The sequence below is a fragment of the Oryzias latipes genome, chromosome 16 (assembly GCF_053564925.1).
Source record: "Oryzias latipes strain Hd-rR chromosome 16, Olatipes_Hd-rR_3.1".
NCBI lineage: Eukaryota > Metazoa > Chordata > Actinopteri > Beloniformes > Adrianichthyidae > Oryzias > Oryzias latipes.
In genome coordinates, this window is record NC_136252.1 from 34924816 (window position 1) to 34931091 (window position 6276).

The 6276-nt window shown below is 42.4% G+C and overlaps 1 long non-coding RNA gene across 3 annotated transcripts; it reads right to left on the bottom strand.

Moving 5' to 3' along the window:
- Positions 1 to 584: 584 nt before the first annotated feature.
- Positions 585 to 4505, bottom strand: LOC110016731 (uncharacterized). Of its 3 annotated transcripts, none has more exons than XR_002874955.2 (3): positions 4012 to 4505; positions 856 to 986; positions 585 to 774 (listed from the first exon to the last, which is right to left on the bottom strand). It is a non-coding gene; the product is annotated as an uncharacterized LOC110016731 (long non-coding RNA). The 3 variants fall into 3 exon arrangements; XR_013648247.1 differs by lacking the exon at positions 4012 to 4505 and adding an exon at positions 2958 to 3096; XR_013648248.1 differs by lacking the exon at positions 4012 to 4505 and adding an exon at positions 2262 to 2938.
- Positions 4506 to 6276: the final 1771 nt, after the last annotated feature.

The following is a 6276-nucleotide window of genomic DNA, read 5'->3' on the forward strand; positions in this document are numbered from 1 at the left end:
CGAATGATGCTGTTGTCATGGCAACGTAAAGACAACTCACCATCTCCAGACCCTGTGATGTCATTTCAAGCCACGGAGACAGACGGGGGCCACTGCAGGACGCAGTCATGTCAACTCACGCACATTATCTCAGGGTTCGGAGACTCCGAGGACAAAGATGACTGTAGAGGGATGTGGGCAGCGTTGTTTGGTGGGGAGGGGGCTGATAAAGGGGGCCAGATCCCCAGACCTACATCCTTGGGGATGTCAGCCCCCTGATTGAGAAGGAACACTGAGGGCAGATCATATCATGAGCAGATTAACATCCTGTGATACTGAAAATGTGATGCTGGGTCTCCTATGGTTCCAGATATCCAGAAAGGAGACATATAAACCATATCACCTGTCAGGTGGTCTTCAATGAGATAACACTATGATATCTCAGGCGACCTTACAGGTGTTTGCTTTTAGCCTCAAATACTTTGTGGTGCAAATGTCCCAGAAGAATGTTTCAGTACACATGTGCACTATGATACTGATCCTTTTGTCATGATTTCAAAGCTAGGCGAACCCAGGTGCTGGAGCCGAGAATGAGGACAGGTAAGTTGCAGGTAAGAATGATTTATTTCTTTCCCCAGTGATAGTTATGATTTTGGCGAGGCGTGGTCCGGAGCCGTGAAGGGCTTGTGGCGTGGCTGGAGGTACAAACACGGTCGGCGTAGTCCGAGTGGTCTTCCGGTTCTTCAAGACAGCAAGGTAGTTGGTCCACACTGACGTCACTCGTGGGTAGAATTCCTGAGGCAGGAGAACAGAATTAGAGCCAGAACTGATTGCAAGACAAAATATCCTTGTTCCAGACAAGACCAGACTAGTCACCATAATGGGCAACGAACAGGCGTTGGATTGTGGCATTGGGTCTCCTTTTGAGCAGCAGAGGGTGATGAGTGGAGTGACGGCAGCTGGTGGCAATCAGGAGCAGAGTGGAGCAGAGCTGGAGGGGGAGGAGTCTGACAGAGGCACCATGACACCTTTAGTCTCAAGAGGTTTGAAACATTTGTTTATGACATGCAATTCAGAGCGCATTTGATGTTTTTTCTGTTTTTTCCTTTCTAAAAAATCTGGATTTTACTTTCAGTCCCATAATAGATATCTGTGCCCCCCCCCCCCCCCCCCCCAAAAAAAAAAAAAAAACTAACATGCAAGGTTTTTGAAGGTCAAATGCTGTGAGAAAACGGTTGAAACTGCAAAAATTGTCAGTGGCGGGTGGGGAAATTTATTTTTGGTGGGTAAGAACAGAAAAGTTCATTTTCAGCCTTTTTTGCTGGGAGTGCAGTTGTTATTGCAGAGTTCTGTAGTTTGTTTCACTGCTGTAATATGACTGAGCTGAAGCCAGGATCCCAGTGTGGCGATCTGGACCGGACTCCGACGTTTATCCTTCTTCAGCCTTTTAGAACTGACATGTTCAGATGCATTTTGGATCTCAAGGCTGGAAGACGTTTAAAAGAATTTTACAAAAATCAAGCCAAGCAAAGAAAAGGTCCTGAAGAAGGAGATGAGGAAACTGAACTATGTTGGATCTTCCCGATGGTGTAAAGTTAAACTTCCTGTTTATGATGACTCTGACTTTTCTTGGAGAATTTGTAGGGGGGATTCTGGAGGACCAAGAGTTGATGGTTTTGCTGTTCCGCAACGGAAAGTTTAGCAAAAAAAATATCAAGATTTGTGGAAAGAGGGGAGGATCAAGAACAGAGCCCTGTGGAATGCCCTTCTGAAAGTGAAAGTTGGATTTGCCTAAATACTTTGAGGGCTTGTCCAATCAGGATGGATTTTGGATAGTACCAACCAATCCAGATGGTTTTCCAGAGTCCTTGAACCCAAAGATCAGGTTGAGCTGAAGGTCTTGAGGCTCCAGCTCTTTGACATTTTTAACAGCTTATGTTTTACAGTTTTGTAAAATTGACAACAGTGTTTTGTTGCGGATTTAAATGAACCCCCTCATGGGACACTAAAGCTCAAATACTGTATGGTGTCTACCAGCAGGTGCCTTAGTGTTCTCAGACCTCTATAAGCTAATTATTGTTAGCACTCCGTCAGCTCAGACGGATCAGCTGAGCTCTGGAAGATAAAACTGTGTAACGCCTGTGGACAGCAGTTCCTGTAACAGATCTGCCAAACAAGACCTGCAGTTTATCTGGCTGATAGACCAGACTCCAGGAAGCAAGTGTTGAGAACAGCGTCTTATTTTGTCATCTTACACACAGGCACACACACACATACTGTACATTTAGGCAGGGTTGAGTGATGCCACATGTGATAAGCTAAAGGGAGGCTGGTGATTGAAAGCAGCACATCAGAGCGTCATCGTCTGGAAACCAGAGGGCGGCTGGACAGGAAATGAGGAAAAAAGGTGAGTTCGTGTTAAAATACAAAGATAATGTCAACACCTCTCACTACAGATGACCATTTCCTAATTGTTGGGATTTCAACAATACAAACATAATCTCTTTTTTACGCAGTTCCCCAGAGACATAAACTCAACATGGACCCATTTCTGGTCTCAGTTGTTGTTCAGTGAACATTATTTTGGGACAAATGCACATTTTTACTGCATGTTACGTACAAATAACATTTCATTGTATAAAATCAGTCAAACGTGTTTCATCAACCTCATTATTTCATCATTGCCAAGCAGAAAAGCTCCACAGAGATGAAAGTGTAACTGTCAGGCACCAGAAATGCTCATACATCCCCTCTTGTAGGTCATGTCTCAAGTCTAATAGTCCAGAATGTCACTACAAAGACCTTTACCTTTACCACCATAAGATGTAGTCCCCCTTTGTTGGGTCAGACTTTCACATCCTCGAAGAACACTAAACGAAGTAACACTGAAGTCCCAAAGTCCTCAAGCTTTAAGCTCAGGTCCAAGTCAGTAAGACATGAAAGTGAGTCACATCCAAGTCCCCAAGCCAGACATCCACCTTTAGCAACTTTGATGTAGTTCTGTTGAGTTTTTTCAAGCTCCTTCAGGATCAAACAACTGTTTCCCATTCTAGTTATGCCGATGACACTCTGCTCTCCGTCTCCAAAACTTAATGGTCCATTAGATTCCCCTCACCAACAAACCAAAAGCCACGTGCAGTCAAAGTTTCTGCAGCTAAAAACAAACAGGAAAAATTTCCCTTTTTTTAAAGAAAACATGAAAAGGTGAAAGAAAAAAAACTTCAGCTTCAGAAAAACAAGCAAAGGGTGCAGGAATCTGCCACGATGAAGCTATAGTCAGAGCTTACAGTAAATGCATAAATATCTAATTTTAATCAAATTTTCAGACCATTTTTCCAACAAGATTTTTTCCTTTTACACTTTTAGCTGTTCTTTCACAAAATCTCTGTTGTGAGTGAACCAGAGAGATAAAAAACGACAACAGTCAGAGGACAGTTAAACGTTTTCCAGACAGAGTTTTTGTGATGTGAAATAGTTCTGATCACGTTTAGATAACTGTGATAAATGGTTGTCATTGGAGGAAGAAAAACAGACAGCTGCTATGAAAGCAGTCAGTTATGTAAGCCATAGTCACATGCACCCGTACAATGGGTTGGCCCTTCCGGTTCTGTGGGTTTTTAGGTTGTCCGGATCCTTGGAGGGTCGTAGAGAGGAGCGGCTGCATCTTATGGGGGAGCACAGGTGCGTCTTGCTCTTTCCTTGAGGCTCGTATGACCGCCTCTGGGAACGCCGTGAAAATGGAACGTACCATTGTGGTGTGGTAAGTGTATTGTGAAGTATATGTAAGGCTAATGGAAGTTCCAGGTACTTATGACGTGCAGGTTTTGCTGCCGTATGTTGTCCTGAATGCCGCATGCATGGGATGTGCACGTGATACCTTAGGGCCCGTTGGATGTCCATGCAAACTACAATCTGATTGTCTAATTTCCTAATTGCAAGGAGTGTGCACTTATCACGTGAAGAGCACTAATGGGCTCCCTTGCAGTCTAGTCCAGTGAGTGGTCTATGACCTTGTTATGTGGCGCGGCTCACCTGCATGGCCAGTGCAGCTTTGACCAATTTTCACCGGCAGACCGCCCGGCTTTAAGAGCAGCGGGGTCCACACTACGGCAGCGGATGAGTTGGGGAGTCCAGGAAGTGAGGAGACGCTGCGGCAGAGACTTTGCTGATGTGTGTCTTTGTCCTGAAGGTGGAAACAGGCTTCTGTGTTTTTCCCACACTGCTGCAGATAGAGCTATCTGCGTTGGTCTCAGTCATGCTGGCAGTGGCTCCTCCACCACCTCAGCTTTGCACAGCTCACAGGCTATCCTCAGAAGGAGCCAGCCAATAAAGATAAGCTTGACAGAGGAGCCAGCCAATAAAAGATAAGACCAGGGGCATGTCTGTGACTTCCTCACTGATCTTCCTTCGGCAGATATGAGTAACGGTGCTGATATGTGTGGCGTCTAACTGGCATCTAGATGTGTCCTGTTCAGAGACCCTCATTCAAGCGGATTCATCCCCTCTGGTTCAAGGAAAGGATTCGGACCCACCTCCACAAGGCCGGTTTAAATCAACCACTTTTTTTTTTCACACCTGAAAAGTGGTGTTTCCACAGCGGCAACAACTCCAGTTGACCAGAAAAGATCTGCTTGAAACGTTTTCCCACTGAAACAAACTTTATTGACAAGGAACACCGTCACAACTCAAAGCCGCTTGGAAGAAGGTTATTGTTTTACAGGAAGAAAATGCTAGTGAGGCCTACATGGAAAAGCGTCTTTGTTTGTGCAACGTTACCAAAAGTGCAGCAAATTTCACACAAATCTGCAATAAATCCAGTTAGAGGTCTCCTGAGGACGGAGGGGAGGGGTTTGGGTGGAAAAGGCGCCTGCCTTAATAATCTGAAAGGTCTGTTCACCAAATGGACGGGCGAAACACGTCTGCTGGTAGTTTCTAGAGGAAGCCAGGACGCCACGACGACTGACTTGAAGATTATTGTTTGATCAACGCATGTCTGATGTCGTCACTGTTGGAGCTCAGGAAACTTTTAGAAATGAAAAATCTTTTCTATGTGTTTCATCTTTCCGAGGTTCCCACTTTGAGTTTTCGAGGCCTCTCAAGGCTTTTTTGTCTACATTTTGGAGCTTTTGTTTGGTTTCAGGCTCACAGCTGGACCGGTTTTCCTGCACAGAACCGCTTCTGCCAGCTGCATTTAGAACAGAAAACAGATTCGTTTTGACCAGTTTAAATACTTGATTGCTCTACATTTACATTCTGTGCTTAAAGTAACGTCAAGTCAGTTAAAAAAAAATACTATACTTTTTTTATCTGTTGAAAAAATCAGAAGGTGGAACTGGTGGAATTTGTCTTGAGGAGATTTCTTCATATAAGTTGTGTTGTCCTGCCCTTTTAAAATGAAATTATGAGCCAAAGATGCTCACATTGAAGTCTTTTACTCTGTCTTAAATATCTTTAAATCCTCTTAAAGTGAGACTGGAATCAAACGTTTTTAAAATTAGATGTCTGATGAGTCAAAAAAAACTTTCCAGCTTTCTTTAAATCAAACAAACCTGTTTTTTTGAAACAAAGTTACAAAAAACACTAATGCTTAAAAACGCACAACAAAAGATGATATATGCTCAAGATTTTCCGTCTGCAAACAAGTTTTTATTTCTCACCCAAAAGTTTCTTTTGTTTTCCATCGGGTGTAATAAAAAGAAACGAGACAAAAATACGTTGTGAGACTTTTGGTTTTACTGAGAATGTCTTTAAATGGACAAACTCAACTATTTTTCTCCACTTTTCTCACCACAGCAAAAGTGGAAGCCTAAAGATAGAAACCACTAGAAATGATCTGACCATGCATCAAGTCACTTTTACTCAAGAAATCTGGTGATAAAATATAAAAATCTAGAAACAGAGATTTCCACACAAGCTTTCAAAAAGGAAAAATAAACTAAAAACACAAACTAATTACTGATTCTTCCAATGTAAAGGTACTCTGCCCAATAAGAAGCAATTTTTATTTTTCTAAGCTAACGATTTGTATTTGTTTTTATGAACCTCATTGTATTTTAATTTAGGACATAAAACCGTGGAAATGAGCTTAAAATGTGACCAAAATGAATTTTAGTACAAGTCGGCCCCCTTCAGAAAACCTCATTAAATCTAAAACTAGCACTGATTCCTTAAAATTAAATCAACTTTTTTTTCTTCAAAAAAATGACAATAAATGCCAGTTTATACTTTAAAACAACATCCTTAAAAATGGAACTAAAAATTACAGTGAAATTAGACTTTTTTGGGTCTCAAATCAAG